Source organism: Colossoma macropomum, unplaced genomic scaffold (assembly GCF_904425465.1).
Source record: "Colossoma macropomum unplaced genomic scaffold, Colossoma_macropomum, whole genome shotgun sequence".
In the NCBI taxonomy this organism is placed as follows: Eukaryota; Metazoa; Chordata; class Actinopteri; order Characiformes; family Serrasalmidae; genus Colossoma; species Colossoma macropomum.
Window position 1 is genome coordinate 315,109 of NW_023495461.1, and position 18,570 is coordinate 333,678.

An 18,570-nucleotide genomic window follows, 5' to 3' on the forward strand; every position below is an offset into this window, starting at 1 on the left:
AAAACAACGGAATGGCTCAGGTAATGTAACTTATTTCACAGTTTAAAAGGGTATGAAGAGGTGACTGAGGGCGCTCCCTGGGAAAGCAACTCGAAATTTAAGGACAAAGGAGTCTATAGGTTAACTCAGCCTAACTAGCATATCTAAAAGAGAATTCTTATCAAGTAAAATAGCGTCGAAATTTGACTGCACAAATGAAAGATAGCCTTACTTTGGAGTCGGGAACCCGGACTACCGATCCTCTGAGATGGGTCGCTTGAGAACAGGCTGGAGCTCACACGCTGGCGTTCCGTCGCTGGACTGGGAGGCTCGGTGGGGCTTCGATGACCAGCTCAAGGCGGCTCAACTACCCGATGATGGAGCTTGGAGCCTGGGCGGTCGCTCGGTGTTAACCCGCTCGGCGGTTGAGGTGTAGCCCAGGAAGAGATTCCGGATTCTGGCTTGCTTCTTGAGGCTGTAGCTTACAGCAAGGCGGCCCTTCTGGTCAATCTGCCTGCAGATTGAGGTGTGGCTCGAAGGGAATCTCAGGCTTGCCGTCACGAGTTGTCTTGACTCAAGATGGCTATGGTGGATACAGTCAAATTTCGAGACTACTAACCTAAACAACTACCTATCTTTGTCAGAGCTGAAACTTGAAGAAATTCCTTACTTGGCCACGTAAAGAAATCGGGATACGGTTTGTTGTTTTGATTTGTTATTTTTCCTTTCCTATTTTCAGAGTTAATCCCAGGTGAAGATTTACCCTCCGTAGAGGGCACGCGTTCGAGCACTTGGTCTTTAGTCAAAAGACTGAGTGTTACGAGTTAAGCGTTTAAAGTTGCTTTGAGGACAGTTTTTGAACAGTAAATCTGATTCACTTTGTTTACTTTTTTATTCTGACAGTGCACAGAACATCACAAACTTGAGTGTATAAATTATGCCAAGGTAGTTAGCTTGTCCAGTGAAAATTACTGCTAGAGGTACTAGGTGTTGGACCCAGACACTGCCCAGGCCCTGTGCGTGCCATCTGACTGAGGACTTGAGGGAAGACATTGTGAGCATGGTCTAAGCATACCTGGGTCAGAGGGGGTTGTGAGTTTGACCTTCTGCTGACAGACAAGTTGGGGACTTCCATTTTGGATATTAGTCTTAATAGCCAGTTCCCCAGGGACATTCAAGAATTAAGAAAAACATTGTTCCAGATCAGAAAAGAACACTTTAAAGTTGGAAGAATTTAGGGCTCTATTTAAAAAAACAAACAAAAAAAACCACTAATGCGCATATATATATATTATACACACACACACACACACACACTTTACTGTAAGCCATATCATTACTGTAACTGCTGAAAGGATAGTAAAACCTGGCTATCAAATAGATCTCCTCTCATTCAAAGGTGTACTGCTAACTGATAAAGTCTCATGTTTGGTACATCTAATCTCTGATCTGAGCTAGCCATTTGAAGTTTTTCCATCTTCCATCAGGAATTCCGCTTGCTCCAGATAAAGGGGCCAGACTTTAAGCAATTTAATAACCTTATTGGATCACAAAATAGTTATGTGCAGTGGACAGAGCAGTCTGAGCAAGGTATTCATTTTAATGAGAGCAATCCTTCCAAGCCAGGAAAGAGGTAAAGGGGCTTAGCAATCTAAATCTGTCTTAATGGCATACAAAAAAAGGAGAGAAATTGGCCTTATGTGACCACATGTGGGTGTTATACACTCACAAATAAACAAAATCAGAGCGTGACTAGCAGAAAAGAAATGTCTCCAAAAGACTTGGAGCAGATATTACAGATCCTAGTGGCATGACTTCAGATTCATTTTGTAACCTGAAAAAATGCAGAATGTTAAGATGGTTTGGGTCAGGCAGGGAATTCATGTTATGGTAATATTTATCTACTGTGAGGGTTGGACATTTGTCATTAGTCTCACTCTTAAACCACTTATCAGACACATTTAACATTTAATGCCTGCTTTAAAGTTTGTTAGCAGGAAAATTTGTGGCATTAATTCACCAGCAAAAAGAACAATAATGTTGAATCATATTAAGCTTAAAGCCAAAATCTGTTTTCAAGCGACACACCTTATGGATTTTAAACATGTAATATTTGTTTCAGATCTTCTATATGGGGGAGTTTATAACAATTTGACTGAGTTCAGTGTTTGTTCCATTTGCCTTCCCCGTCACCAGATCTGAATCCAATAGAACACCTTTTGGATATGCTAGAATTTGGATGTGTTGACATGAACATACACCTTAAAAATCATAAATTGCATAAAACACAATTAAAATCTCCCCCCACCACAAGGGGGGCCCTCCCCAGCATGTTGGGCTGCAAGTCATGTAAAACTTCATACCTGTAATTTTCATCATTTAAACCATAATTAAGAATGTTAATCTTTGCCTAAAAAGTCAGATTAAAACCGGTAAATTCTAGAGTAAGATCTAGAGTACCTTTTTTATGTAGCCAGGCATTGTCTGGTACCAAATATTTGGTATTGGCAAACACTTCATTGTCTTTGTACCATGTACATATTTGGTCATCGCAATTCACTGGCCCACAAGTACTAGGAACGTCTAGAGATATTTTAGACACATCAGCCTCAGGTGTATTTTCAGGACAATATATTAAAATGACATGATTTCCTTTATCAGCACGATGATCTGAGGAAGTATGTGTGAAGTTCTGTGGTCTCATTGCTGGTAATAAATAAATTAATGAACATCAACCATTAAATCTAGCAGGTAATTCACTGAAAGCAGTACTACCACATAACCAATATGTCCCTGATGTTGCAGGGATACGGCAAAATTCATTTACTGACAGCCAATTAATCCATGGACCATTCTCAAAACTGCAGTCTTGTATTGTTTTTGCCGTAAAATGTGGTCGATTTTGGGAGGTACGACTATGACTTAACTGATTAAGCTGTATCACAAAACCACATAATGCTTTAGGAATTTCCGCTAGAAATGGTGACGTGATCGAATGTTTTTCAACACACCAGGGCAATTTAAATGGAGTTATAATATCAGTAATATTATATGATGGAGCATATGTTTGGTCACAAAATGGCATACTAGTATGGTGGACCAGATTTGCCAAAATGAAAAATAAATAAAATGTAAAATAAATGACATAGTAAATTAATATATGAAGTAGAATTGCATAGAATAATGATAAATCTAAAAACAAATAAATATACATAATTAATATTAATAATTAAAACGTTATATAAATTAATGTCTGCATTTATTTGTCTATTTAGTAATTTCCCCTTCTCACTAATTTTTGTATTCTTTTTATTTATTTTTCATTTTTTCTGTTTTTCTATTGTTTAATTTATTTTATTAATTTTTCCATAACTATTCTATATTTATTTATTTATTTATTTCTCTATTTCCTTGTCCTTATGCGAATAAAGAGGCTGTCAGTCAATGATGTCACAGCATCTTAATATTCCTATTGGTTGATCGATGTCAGATTCTGTAGATCGATTGTACATGTCTTGCTCTCTCAGCGGTAACTAAGGACAAAACAGTACTGTAATGGCTTCTCACAGGCAGCAGACAGACAGAGATCTGAGACTCTCAGCTGATCTGGCTGAAAATACAGGTACAGATTGTTTACTCTTCCGTTGGAGGCTGTGGGGACAGTTTGCTCCATTTTGCTGCCTCTGCTGATACAGAGGTCGACCCTGTAGTTTTCAGAACTTTGGGGGAGGTGGTTCATCTTTTTCTGCAAAATTCAGATCACCAAGACATTTGGACACCCCTCTCACACACTGCCTGTGGAAGCCATCAAAAGTTATTGATTTGGCAGGTTTGTCTGTTCGTGGCATTGCAGCTCTTCATGGAGTTGGTAAAAGAACAGTTTGATCAGCTGTTCTCCTCCTGGGCTTGATTGCTAAGCCTGAACATGAAAAACACTCATCATATGAACGACGAAAAACAGAAATAAATAAATGAATTAATGAAAAAAAAATAATAAATGAATACATTAATCAATGAATAAAGCAAACAATTGTTAAACATATAGATATGAATAAATAAAAATGGCATTAATAAAACAAAAATACACAAATAAATTGAGAAATATATAACTGCAGAAAAAGGAAGTGTGTATAATTACAATCACAATAAGCAATATATATATTTTTTTTATTTATTGATTTACTGAGCCATTTATTTTTTTTATTTTTCCATTTGGCAAATCTGGTCCTCCATATACCAGGTGTACAACACTGAGTGGTCTTTGGCCGGATTACGTTGTGGCATGAACTGACATTGAAAATTGGAACATTAGTATGTAACACGGCACATGTATCGTAGTCAAAAATAGCATGTCCAGACCATGCTAGTCCTGCGGATACACTTATCGCGTGTGGGATACAAACATTTTGTCCTGGAAACATTATTTGTCTTGTTAGATTGAATAAAGATTGAAATGTGTTGTCACTGTCTACATTAGAGACAGGACTACTCAGGAATAGTGTGTATGTAGTGAACACAATGACAGTCCTGAAAACAACGTTCTGATTTATTTTGATCATCTTGGTCATCTGCGAGTTGGTGAGATGTCTGGCTTTGATGTCTTGATGACTAATGATATTGTCTGTGTAGAACACTCAGATGGTCATCTGTTAGTAGAACCGGAAGTATTTTTGGCTGGTTCAGGTTGTGTGGTTCTTGGAGGTCTTTCTGCTTCTGGTAGCTGTAAAACACAAAAATACCATCAGCAGTATCTTGTTGTCATAGTACAAACAACTGGGAACATACTTGTGGATTGTGTGACATTGTATTCTGTGCCACCAGTCTGACCCTACCTCACCTTTTGGGTCCTAAGGTCCTAACTGGAAGTGTGGAGACGCTAGTCGTTTTGGGGTATGGGACATTCTTCACTTTGGGGATCACTCCTGCTGGCCTACAAGCCAACAGTTCTGCCCCAAAGCCCTTCCAGTTAGGCCACCCATGTATCCCTAATTAAGGAGGTGCGACAATATTACAATGTGAAGCATGTGTCCATGCTTTACGACCTTGACATAGTACTGCTGCATCTGTGATCAGTAAGACCTGAAATGGACCCCTCCATTTTTCCTCTAATGGACCAGCAACATGATTTTTGATCATGACCCACTGATCTGGTACAATTGCATGCCCCCCCCCCTTTCTGGTGGTTTGGAGATTGCTTCAAATTTTGCAGCTGCCTTAGCTGCAGCATCAGCCATACAATTGCCCTTTGTTTCTATCGAGTTAGAGGAATCATGAGCATTAACTTTAACCACTGCAAGTTTTTCTAGAAGCTCACTAGCTAACATGAGATCAGAAACTAAAGCAGCATGCTTAATAGGGGTTCCTGCAGCTGTTAAAAACCCACGGCGATGCCAGATTTGTCCAAATCTGTGCAAAATTAAAAAACAATACACAAGTCTGTATATATGGTTGCAGATAGACCAGGTCAGGAAGATGGCCCTGAGCAACAACTGCATGAGGCGAGCAAATGGCCCATCCTGCTCTTCTGCATCCATTCAAAACCTGAGCAGAACCATCACAAAACAAAATTATATCAGGGTTTTCTAAAGGAACCTCAGAAATACCCAAAGGAGGTGTGTGTGTGTGTGTGTGTGTGTGTGTGTGTGTGTGTGTGTGTGTGTGTGTCAACAATACACAATCATGGTCATCACTTTCACCCTCATCACAACCATCAGGCAATGCTGTCATCATTACAGGGATTTAGATTAGAGGGATTGGTGATCGGTGCCCTTTGGAGGCAAATATTAGGAGCTGTAAGAGTGGCCACCCAGTTATCCTATCTCTGAGCAGTCACTGAAGTTACATGAGCAGAAGATAGCAATGACACAACAGCATGTGGATAACACACTGTGAGAGGTTGTGACATCACTACAGGGGCACAAGCTGATACAGCTTGATATGTAGCTTGTACAGCACACAAACATGGATCCTGCTTTTGTGTAACTTGATGTAAAAAAGATCTCACAGTGGACATATTCAGTTTAAATGCTCCAAATCCTGTGTGTGATGAGCAGACTTCTGAGTAGCTTGCTGAATAAGCTTAAGCAACTGTCTTGCTACCTCAGGTGATAAAGTTTCACCTCCTGAACTGTCCTGACAGTCACTCTCAGTCTCTTTATGCTGAGAATCATAACGCTTCCGTTTGCAATATTTTTCCCCAGTGTCCCTTTTTCTTACAATAGTGACATGTATTATTATTTCTATTGGGAGTTTTCCTGGACTGCTGGGAAAAATTTTGCAAAACAGCAGAGATATAATAAACAATTTTAGACTAGAATCCCTTTCATATGCTGCTAGACTCTCAGACAACTCACCCACAGTGGTTGTCCACCAGGTTGACTTTAGCAAAGGCAAAACCTTCCTCATCTCTGAGGCAACAGGAATCTTAGAATTAACTACCTCCTCAACAGAAGTACACCCATCATGCCCACCGTGTAACAAACGTTTCTGCAAAACGCTGTGTGTACTGATTCACAGGCTCACCATCCTTTGATGACACACTACTACCTTCTGCCAATAAACAGAAGAACCCATGATGTTTTTCAAAACCGCTAACAGCCTTGCATGACATTCTTTAACTGCCTTTACAGATTGCAGCTTGTCTATCTGTTTCTCATAATATGACTCCAATTTATCTGTCTCATCCCCTCATCACTATCTGAAAACACATCACCAAGACATCTAATAAATGTAAGAAGTACAGCTTCGTCTTACGTGCCATTAGCATCAGAAAAGGACCCAAACCCATCACTTTCGGATGGCTGAATTCTTTGGCAATGCGATCAATTTGCTCAGGAGGAAGAGGCTTGTGTTTTAACAGTTACTTTATCCTGTCCATCTTTTAACTTTACATGTTTTATCACTACAGCTTCCAGTACAGAGAGGTCAAAAGTGTCGTCCTCGCTGTCACTGGAAGCCATGTCTTCCCCAGTCACAGTTTCATTCAACACTCTAATAATCACAACTCTCTGTGAATTATCAAAGTTTTTCCATGTGGAACATGGAGAACTGGCTCTTTACCTCTTCAAACTTAAGCCAAAAACTTCTCAACAGTGTGGCAGTTCGAAAACTGACATAACCTTTATTTTCTTGCAAAGACAGAATACAATTGAGTTCATCAGGACAAAATTGGAGGACTCTCTGGATAAGCTTTCTCGAAAAATCCTACCTGGACATCCAGAGAAGCTTGCCTTCCACCTCTTTGAATAAAAATCTTACGCTGTGGTGTAACTACAAAGGTAAAAACAGTCCTAAAATAACTTTTTAAAATGTACTTACCTTTATAGACGACAACAAACTAAAATCAAAAACACAAAAAAGCACACACAATTAACATTTAACACAATAGAAGCAAAAGCAAAATGTCCTCTCCAATAAGGATGCGACTAAGCCACATGAAAAGGCTAATCTCTAACCTACAGAGATCACAGTTTTGTCCTCTTTATCTTAGCCAAAGGGGCGAGAAGCGATTAACCAGAAACCCGCACCTAGCACGAGACGGCCCCCTTGCAAGCTCAAAGCTACTGCATGGTAACGGCAGAGGGTCGCTTGTTAACCCCATCCCATGCCAGACACATCAAACAGATTTAGCTCTGCCAAAGCAGAGCATTCAAAAATAAGAACTCGTCAACGTTCCCCTCCATGGAAATCTTTAGTAAAAGGCGAAAGATTTATGTGTGAATGAACAGAAACCCGAGTTATTCCTAGAAGCACCTGAGCCTCTGTACACGTACTGGCAGTCTAAGATGCACAGAGAGCTTCCGAATCGTCCCCTTTTCTTCTCTCCTGCTGACTGGCATGGACTCCCCATTTTGATGAAGACCTCCCTATGGGTTGGCGTCAAATCAGGGAGGGGCAGCATCTTCCTAAGATCTTGGAACTCATAATTAAAAGACTACAGGACTACCATTAAATCATTGAAGGCAAGTGTCTGAAGCCTAAGTAGGCGCTCTGGTCTTCCCATTGTTGAATGGGAACTCGACACAAGCAGTTCTAAATGCCATCCTTGTCCACTTGAAACACAATTTATTTCTTCTGGTTTAAAGTTCAAGGTTTTTTGGATCAGCTTCTGGGAGAAGTCCAATTTGGACATCCCCAGGAGCTTCCCCTCAACCTCTCTAAAAGAAAAACTAATGCTGTGGTGCCTATCCATCCCGGCATGAGCACCTGACATTGTGGTGGCGGCACCAACAGCACTCTAAAATCACAAAGTGAATCAATAAATAAGCTAATACCACTAAAAGTTGTTACTCATTGGATGACAGTGCCTGGCAACAAGGGTCTGGTCTTTTCTTTAAACGCAGCAATGTGGAACTCCATGTCTTCTAATGCAGAATCTCTCTCTGACAAGTGCTGACAGGAGCCACTAAACAGGCAACTGCTTCCCCACAGAGAGTCGATCGCAGTTTGGTCCTCTTGATCTTGGTAAAAGGCTGAAAAGCGATACACATGAGCCACGCACATTATAAGCCACACCATCACATTTTATGTACATAAAATGCAATAAAATGTCCCTTTTTTCTAGGACAGAGGTGAGCCCTATCAAGCTGGCGTCAAGTCGCCGGGCTGCTGTCCAGCGGAGATCCTCACTGTATGCCCGCTGCTCCAAACTCCATGTTCTCTTCGGGGGGGGCATCTATGGGACCCCCTCTCCGAGGGTCGTTTCCATATCCTGGGAGTACATCACTGACCCTGACTGGGAAGATCTCATGGGCAATCATTGAATTCAGGTGTTCCAATCACTTCTATGGCCACAGGTGTATAAAACGAAGCACCTAGGCAAGCAGACTGCTTCTACAAACATCTGTGAAAGAATGGGTCGCTCTCAGTAGCTCAGTGAATTCCAGCGTTGTACCGTGATAGGATGCCATCTGTGCAACAAGTGCAGTTGTGAAATTTCCTCGCTACTAAATATTTCACAATCAACTGTCAGTGGTATTATAAAGGGGAAGCGATTGGGAACGACAGCAACTCAGTCACATAAAATGACAGAGCGGAGTCAGTGGATGCTGAGGTGCATAGCGCGCAGAGGTCGCCAACTTTCTGCAGAGTCAATCGCTACAGACCTCCAAACTTCATGTGGCCTTTAGATTAGCTGAAGAACAGTGCATAGAGAGCTTCATGGAATGGGTTTCCATGGCCGAGCAGCTGCATCCAAGCCAAGCCAAGCTCAATGCAAAGTGTCAAATGCAGTGTTGTAAAGCATGCTGCCACTGGACACTAGAGCAGTGGAGACGTGTTCTCTGGAGTGATGAATCACACTTCTCCATCTGGCAATCCGATGGACGAGTCTGGGTTAGGCGGTTGCCAGGAGAACGGTAGTTGTCTGACTGCATTGTGCCAAGTGTAAAGTTTGGCGGAGATGGGATTATAGTGCGTGGTTGTTTTTGAGGAGTTGGGCTCGGCCCCTTAGTTCCGGTGAAAGGAACTCTTAATGCAGCATACCAAGAGATTTTGGACAATTTCATGCTCCCAACTTTGTGGAAACAGTTTGGGGATGGCCCCTTCCTGTTCCAACATGAATTCGCACCATTGCACAAATCAAGATCCATAAAGACATGGATGAGCGGGTTTGGTGTGGAAGAACTTGACCTCAACTCGATAGAACACCTTTGGGATGAATTAGAGCGGAGACTGCGAGCCAGGCCTTCTTGTCCAACATCAGTGTCTGACCTCACAAATGCGCTTCTGGAAGAATGGTCAAAAATTCCCATAAACACACTCCAAAACCTTGTGGAAAGCCTTCCCAGAAGAGTTGAAGCTGTCATAGCTGCAAAGGGTGGGACAACATCATATTACACCCAATGGATTTAGAATGGAATGTCACTCAAGTTCATATGAGTGTGAAGGCAGATGATCAAATACTTTTGGCAATATATAGTGTAGGTGTTGTGCTTGTTCTGGAGCAGGGTGGGCTGCATTTCCCCACGCTTGTTTGATCGGATGTAATGTGATGCTGGGAACAGGGCTCACTTTTTCCCTGTCTTGTACAAGAGAGACAAGAGCCTTGGCATTAGTTAAAATGGTGACGTCTTCTTTTCCATATTATATTTCTTTAAAAACTTTCTGATAAAATCATATTCATACAGCAGGGTAAAAGACACTGGGGTTCTAAGATCAATGGTTAAAATCCCTAGTCTTCTCAGATCAGAGCCCATCCAGAACTTAACCCATCCAGAACTGCTCTTTTGATTTTTCTGGATGAGGTTGTTGCATATGGATGTGGAGAGATGTGAACTTCCTAAGAACAAGTGGGGGTCTGGGAGGCCTTTCCCTCCATTTTCAGGTCTCTTTTTCACCATACTCCTCTTCAGTCTCTCCCACTTGGACCCCCACAGAAAATAAAACACTGCTCTCTCCAGATCTATAAGAAAATGTCTTGGAGGACTAAACAGAACACACAAGTAAAATCAGTGGCAACAGAACAGCTTTAATAATTAAAATTGTCAACTGTCTCCAAAACCCCAATCTCTGCCTAACCTTCCCCAGCATGTCAGTCCAGTTACCCCAAGTTACCCCATCCACCACCCTCTTCGTCAAATTTTATTTATAAAATCTCTTATCTTTTTCTTTAAAATCTAGGTCCAGGTCGGTCCGTATGTCCCTCCAAGGTCCAAAGAGCTGGGCTTCGGACTTGCTCCTATTGAGCTTGGCGCCCGAGGCCCTTCCGTACCAGTCAGTCACGTCTTTGTGAGGTTCCCATTCACAAGAATTTTGCTGCTGATGTCTTGATACAGCAGACCCACTGATTTTAAAAACCTCCCTGGAAAACCCATTTTTTGCAATACCTAAAACAGGTACTGATGCAAGACCCGATCAAAGGCTTTTTCAAAGTCTAAATTTAGAACTACTAGCCGAATGTTTCTGTCTGTTGCAAAACAGATGGTGTGTCTAACCAGCACTAGGCTGTTGCAGGGATGCGCAGGCTTAATTCTGGGTGGATCATGTCCTCTAAAACTGTTGACATCCTTCTTGATAAAACCTTGCTAAAAAGTTTATACTCTAAAGTTTACACGATCCCTAATCTGAAGCTCTCTAGGAGTTGGTCCAACTTTTCAAATTCGTTAAAAACAGTCAAAATATCAGTCGATTTAAAATATTCGAAAAGGTCAGATAAAATTCTATGGGGAGTCCATTCTCTTCTGGGGACTTACCTCTTTTAAAACCTTTGAGACATCTCATTGTTTCTGAAAAAGTAGTTTCCTGTTAAAACATCTTGACTATTTACTTTATTCTTAAAAAAAAGTTTAAGACCTCTCTCATGCATACTCTTTTCATCATAGAAGTCTTTGTAAAAACACTCTCTCTTAAAATTCCTTCTGTGGTTGTTTCCTCCCTCCCTTCTCTTGTCACTTTGGAAATCCCACCTCCCCTTGATAAAATTTTCTTAAAATACTGTGTGCATTTTTATCCTTCTTCTACTTCCTGTTCTTTGCTTCTTAACATTTGTTCCTTCACTTTTTTGATCCATTTAAAGTAAATTTTCTTTTACGTCCCTTATTTCTTCACTGAAATCAATACCCTTGTTGAAAAGATTAAAATACCTTTGTAGCCTTTTTTGCACTCCCATCTTGCGCCTCCTCTCTTGTTTTCTTTTCCTGCTTTTTTTTAAAAAAACTTTATCCGGTCTTTTACCACAGTGCTTGTGAGTCGTAACAGTCCTGGAGGGTCTGCTAGAGAACTTGACTCTCAAGTGAGACTCTTGGGCAGTCTCTGTAGAGATGGTTAGATTCACCACTGAGATTGCACCTCCTGCCATTGGGAGCCTCTTCAAAAGTGTGTCCATGTAGCTCCTAACTATCTCTTCATCTTGCAATAGAGAGCAGTTCAGCCTCTGAGGCTGCAGGTCTTCTAAAAAATCATACACGTTATTCTCGTCATTGAAACCATACACGTTAAGAATGTTAAAATCCCTACCTAAGAAAAGTCAGATTAGCTAAAATAACCCATCTCTCTCTTGCCACTTCATTCACGAAGATATAGGGATTGTTTATTAAAATGGCAACACCGTCAGCCCTATTGTAGTGTGAGCCGCTCCGGAGACAGGGACTGGCGGATCATCGCTGCTCCCATTCTCTGTAACTTTCCAAGAATGGCAGAGCACATTCTTGCAATAAAAACATGTCTGGCTTTATGCTCTTTAAAAAAGTACAAAACACACTCTGCTCTGGTAGGTGCTCTCACACTTCTAACATTGATGGTTGAGATAGTGAGAGCCATGAGCAGTATGGATTTAAAAGACATACAGATTGTATTAAAAGACCAACGTTAAAAGGTGACTACAATCACTCAGTTTCATGTGACACCTGCTCCTCCTTTATCCCCACTAATCTGGGGTTTGGAGGTTAGCCAGTGTCTCCAGCTTCCGAGCCCCCAGTGCTGCGCTCTTGTGAGGCCTTGGACGTGGATGCCTTTAGCTGGAAATGGAGAAAAGACATCTCATTTGGGGATCCAGCGGGCCACAGGCAATCCAGGCCTCCCGAAGACGAACTGCCTGAATCCTGTATTGCCTGCTGTTTTTTCTCTGCCAGATCAGGCAGAGGAGACCCTGTGGGTCTCTTCCCACCAACTGGGAGGGTGTAGCCTCAGGCTCCTGCTCTGATTCTCCCTGGATATTTGCTCTGCCATCTTGTTCATGACTAATCCCTGAGGCTGGCTGGAGATTCAAATCCTTCACCAAAACCTCAGGGCCCACCAACTTCTCCTCCATTTCCTCCTCCATTTTCTTCTTCTTCTCTTTGTTGTTCTGGCCATTTACCTGCTGTCAGCTTGTTGGCAAAAGATTTTGGGCACTCTCTGTAGAGATGGTTAGATTCACCACTGAGATTGCACCTCCTGCCATTGGGACCCTCTTCAAAAGTGTGCCCAATTTCTCTACACTTCCTACACATGATTTCCTGACATGCTCAACCAAATGTCCAAGCTTGCACATTTGCAGCAAAGTTTGGGCTTGCTTTGGTAGAAAATATGTCCTTGGATGGTATTTGTCTCAGGACTAGGTAACCACTTGTTGAATGGGAACACCTCCCCGAGTAGTTCCAAATGCCATCCTCATCAAAAAACTTCATAGGTGGGCTTTTCATGGAGCAAAATCTAGCCAGCCATGTAGCAATGTCATCTCCAGTTACAGTTTCACTGAACATTCTAACAATTACCACCATGTGAGAATTGTCAAAGTTTCTCAACCTTGTACATTGAAAACTGGTCCTTGACTAACTCATATCTGTTATAGAAATCTTTGAACAGGGAAGCAGAACAGAAGCTATCATCAAATCCTTTGTTTCTGGGCAAAGACATTAAGCAGTTCTAGTCATTAAGTGCAAAGCCAGGGTCTTCTGGATCAGTTTCAGTCCAACTTTGACATCCCCATGAGCCGATGCTCTACGTCTTTAAATAATAGGTGCACACTACGAGCAGCTGACATGCTTGGAGGCACCCGGTGGCCACCAAAACCACTAAAATAATATAAATAAATATAAGGAAAAATACTAATTTAATAAAATTGCACTTACCTTGCTGATACGGGCTTCTCCCATTGGCCTTGGTGGACAATAAAATGTAGAGAAAAAAACACAGCAGGTCAGAAATAGGCCTACTTGACACCGACTGACACCAGCCATAGACAAGTATAATATTCTCTTGAATGCTTGGGTATGTGCACACTCAAGAGTTGATCACTGTCTAAGCCAAAAGGCTGAGAAGTGTAGCATTTTCTAAGATTTTTGTTCTTTCTTTATTATGCAGCACATGAGAAATCCAGAATTCACAAAACAGCACAAACATATCCGGTTTGCACACATGCTACTTCTCACAGAAATAAAAGAACAACAAAACCACACAAAAAAACAAGCAAACAGGACTATAGCACACACACCCTGCCACACCTTCAGATATACACCTCAAGGACACATTTCACCCCGCAGCCCTCAACCATACAGAACCAGGTCTCTGTGCTGCCTGTTTTTAAACCCCGTCGACTGTAACCACTCTCACCTGCCTCCAGAAGCGGACCACGATGGGGCAGCACCGTAAGGCGTGGTCGACTGTTTCCTCTCTGCCGCAGCCTAATGGGCACGAGGGGGTATAGCTGTGCCCATGTGGGTAGAGGCATTCCCAGGCTGCGAGGTGGTCTAGAGTGGCCAACCAGTGGAGGTCCTTGCTGGCCCTGTCCAACCACATGGGCTGCAGAGCAGCCCAATCTATGTTGAGGACATGGGAGAGATCGCTTGTGACCTGTGCCGCCTGGGGGTCCCTCCTCTGCCTGTATAGCCCTTTGCCAAGATTTTTTTTTTTCGAATGTAAGGAGTGTGATTGGTCTCCAGTTTGCCAGGTCAGTTGACACCCTTCTTGAACAGGAGAGTGATGTGCCCCACCCATGCAAAGGATGGCAAAAGCCCTGACCTACCAGCCTCCCAATAGACATCTAGCAAGTCGGGTCCGACCAGTGGCCAGGAGGTATGATACCATTCCACTGGTAGCCTGTCAGCCCCATGGACTACCCCACACTAGAGTGACAGCATAGTGCTCTCAAGCTCCTGCAGTATGAGGTCGCCTTCCAATAGAGTCCTGTTGTCCTCGGACAGCCGACCTGCTACCGCGTCCAATAACTCTGGTGCGCCGTGCCCATCAGTGTCCTGGCCTGGAAAAGCTCCCTGTAATATGAGGCAGCTACTTCCAGCTTCCCCTCCACCGTGATGTGCACCTGCTCACCCTGTTTTATGCCTCTGATGTGGGCCCTACCCTGCCGCTGCCTTTTGGTATCAAAGAAATTGCGTGTTGGGCGCTCGTCCAGTTGCAGCTTCTGCCTGCGGGCTTGTATGCAGAAGCTACGGGCTTGATCTTCGCAAGGCCTCACTGGCAACCCTGTGATGCTCCGGGTCGTGCTTGTACCAGGCAGCCTGCACATCCTGCGTCCACTTCCTGATCTCTTCCTTCCTCCTTCTTTCCCCCCCAGCTGCACAAGAGGGCCACCATCTTTTTTAAGTAATCCCACCACTCAGCTAGTGTGGAGTACAGGACCCTCATCTTCCTGCAGCCTGCATAGAGAAGACCAAAGACCCTACAAAAAAGGGTCTTGAAGGAAGGCCCTGTTCAGCCTCTACATGCCCCTGCATCTCTGCCCCCTTCTGCAAGCAGGTCTACGCTGAACAAGCAGTGATCTGAGGCCCAAAAAGGCCTTCAATGAAAGCCTAAGATCTGGGCCTGTTGGACCTGTTGCTCTGAAGGCATTGACCAACCCTGCAGTTGCTATCACCAGAGCCATTTCTTCCCCTCTCTCCCTGTTCAAGTCCATGTTGAAGTCCCCATCTGCTATCAGAACCCTGTTTATATAGAGCAGGGGCTCCAACAGCCAGAACAAACCCCGTCTTTCCCCTGCTGAACTGGGAGCATACACTTCTATAATTCTGATCTTTACCTCTCTCCATTCCCCATCGATGCTCAGCACCCTGTCCAGCACTGGGGACTGGTCAGAAGTGACACAGAAGTCGTGCGACCCAAACAAAATACCCACACCATCCCCCTTTCCATCACCCACCTCCCCATGCCGAAGGTCCTGACCTCCACTCTTTAGAAATAAGGCCGTGTCCTGCTGTGAAACTAAATGACATTCTTGCAGAAACATAACATCAAAATGATAGGAACGCAAACTCAAGAAAACTGCAGTCCTTTTCAGCTGTTGCTGATCTCACACTGTTTAAAGAAGCAGCTGAAAAGCAGCACATTTTAAAGCAAGGTATATTTTATTGCTTTTCTACATTTTTACATTAATAACAGTGACTTAAATTATTGAAATATTGTACGAGGCAAAAAAAAACAAGACAACAAATGAAGGAACTAGAAAAAAAAGAAAAGGGGTGGCCTGCATATCTTTAAGTTGATTAAAAAAAAAAAAGATTAAACAAAAAAAAGTCATCAATAAACATACAGTGCTATGAAATGGGAATAAGGGAAAGGCCATCCACATAAGACAAATGGTTTCCAGTGGGAATAAAACTTATGATTTGACTCTCGCATTGTGAACTTGATTTTCTCACAAAAATTAACACAGAAAGTGGACATCCTTGATGAGTTCCTCGTCCAAGTGGGAAATAAGGTGAATTTTATACTGTTTGTATGGACAGATGCCTGGGGAGAAGAATACAACAATTTAATCCAAGATATGAAAACTGAACCAAAGCCAAATTCTTTTAAAACATAAAATATGTAGTCCCACTCCACTCGATCAAAAGCTTTCTCTGCATCAAGTGCACTTCTGGAATCGGTCTAGGAGGAGTTGAATAAATTATAATAAATAAGCATCTAAAATTAAAATAAAAATGCTGTCCTTTAATAAATCCAGTCTGATCACAGGTTATCAAAGTTGGTAGAACATTCTCTAGGCGTAAAGCCAGACACTTAGCTAAAATTTTTACATCTACATTAAGGAAACTTATTGGACGATAAGATTTACGGTTCAGGGGTCTTTGCCTTTTTTCAGGAACAGAGATATTGATGCTTGGGTGAGTGTTGGAGGAAGGTGAGAAGATTCTAGACTATCATTAAACATTGATACCAGTAAAGGAGACAGTTTTGGAGAAAATATTTTATAAAATTCAGCGGGAAAGCCGTCAGGTCTCGGAGATTTCCCACTCTGCATGGACTTAATTGCTAAGTTGATTTCATCCGGAGTAAGAGGGCCCTCCAGCCCCGTCATTGAATCCTGATCTACCTCTGGAATATTCATCCCTTCAAAAAAGGAGTCTAGAAGAGCAGGATCAGATAGGGATGAGTACAAATTAGAATAAAATATGAAAAACTGCTCATTTATTCTATGTGGATCCATCTATGTAGGTCCAAAGCCAGTGTCGATCTGGGAATCATTTGATTAGATGATGTTTGTCTAATATGGTGGACTAAGGCTTTACCGGCTTTGTCCCCATATTCATATATCACACCCCGTGCTTTAAGAAGCGTCTGCTCTGCCTGTCCAGTGGAAAGTGGAGTCAAATTCACTTTTATACTGTAGTGTCTTCTTATATAGATCTGGTGCATGGCCTAAAGCGTTTAATCTGTCTACACTAAGAATTAAGCTAGATATTTCAGATTAAAAGCATTAAAAGAAATGATCTGTCCTCTCAAGTATGCTTTTAAGGTCTCACATAGTAAAAATGGTGAACGGTCAGGTTTAGCATTGGTCTCTAAAACTGTATCTGTCTGAGTATTAATAAATGAAACAAAAGAGGTATCTGATAAGAGTAGGGAGTTGAATCTCCATAGTCTTTGGTCAGGTCTTCCAGGGATGTCCAGTTCTAACATGAGTGGTGCATGATCAGAAATAACAATACTATTGTATTTACATGATTTTACATTGGGCAATAAGGCCTTGTCAATAAAAAAAAAAAAATCAATTTGTGAGTATGTATTGTGTACTGGTGAGAAAAAAGAAAACTCCTTTCTGGTGGGATTTTGAAAACGCCATGGGTCACAAACAGCATAAGAGTCTAGAAATGAATGTATTGATTCAGCAGTTTTGGAGCTAGAAAAAGATTTAGTTGAAGATCTGTCGAGTGCTGGGTTTAAGACACAATTGAAATCCCCACCAAGTATCAAATGGTGGGTATGCAGACATGGTAGAGAAGAAAAAAACCTATTAATGAATTCGGGGTTGTCAAAGTTTGGAGCATAAACACAGGCCAATATAACATTCAAATTATATAACTTCCCAACTACTATAACGAACTGCCCACTGGGATCAGAGATAATTTGTGAAGAGCAAAATGGGATTACTTTATTTATCAAAATTGCAGCTCCTCTAACCTTAGCTGGGAATTCTGAATGGAAGACCTGATTTACGCTTCATTCTCATGTGATCAGAAGTTTGCAAACGGGTCTCGGTTAAAAAGGCAATACCTGTGTTGAGATGCTGAAGATGGGAGAGTACCTTACTACATTTAATGGGATGGTTTAATCCATTCCACTACATTCCGAGTAGTTAATTGTATACCCTTTTTAGTCATAACACAGAAGGTTTCCAATGGAGCTTATACAATGGATTAATGTGCAGGCCAAAAAAAAAGAAAAAAGAAAAAAAACAAAAAAAAAACAAAAAAAACACATAAGTGTAGAATCCCGCCCCATACACTCAAACGGAGTGCATCAACCACAACTCAGAAGTTCCTCTTTAGCCTGGGTAATTACTGGCTACTTCTAATACCTTGTGCCCACAAACTCTTAGTAAAACATTAGAACAGTGAGTGTGACCCCCTCTTACATACTTACAGCACTCTTTAATTAGAAAGGGAAAAAGGTAAATGGTATCAATCACATCTAAATGAGATGGAGGGCAAACATGGTCACAAAAACAGAAACCTCATGAACATAAAGTGCAATTAAGTCTAATTTGGCAGTCATACATATGGTCAAACATTAGTGCATTAACTAACCAGAAAACACAACGCATAGCTACCCAGGCTATGCACTCTATTTGCCAGACATGAATACTATTCTTTTTGTAATACTTGTCCACAAAATAGACTACACTGTACTACACTGGGTCGGGTTCAACTGCACCTG

General features: G+C 41.9%; 1 non-coding gene and 1 pseudogene across 1 annotated transcript; both read right to left on the minus strand.

The window, feature by feature from the left end:
• Positions 1–342: 342 nt before the first annotated feature.
• On the minus strand, positions 343–16,741 carry LOC118802158 (annotated as a pseudogene).
• LOC118802164 lies at positions 7,607–7,718 on the minus strand. The gene has a single exon (XR_005006629.1). It is a non-coding gene; the product is annotated as a U5 spliceosomal RNA (small nuclear RNA).
• Positions 16,742–18,570: the final 1,829 nt, after the last annotated feature.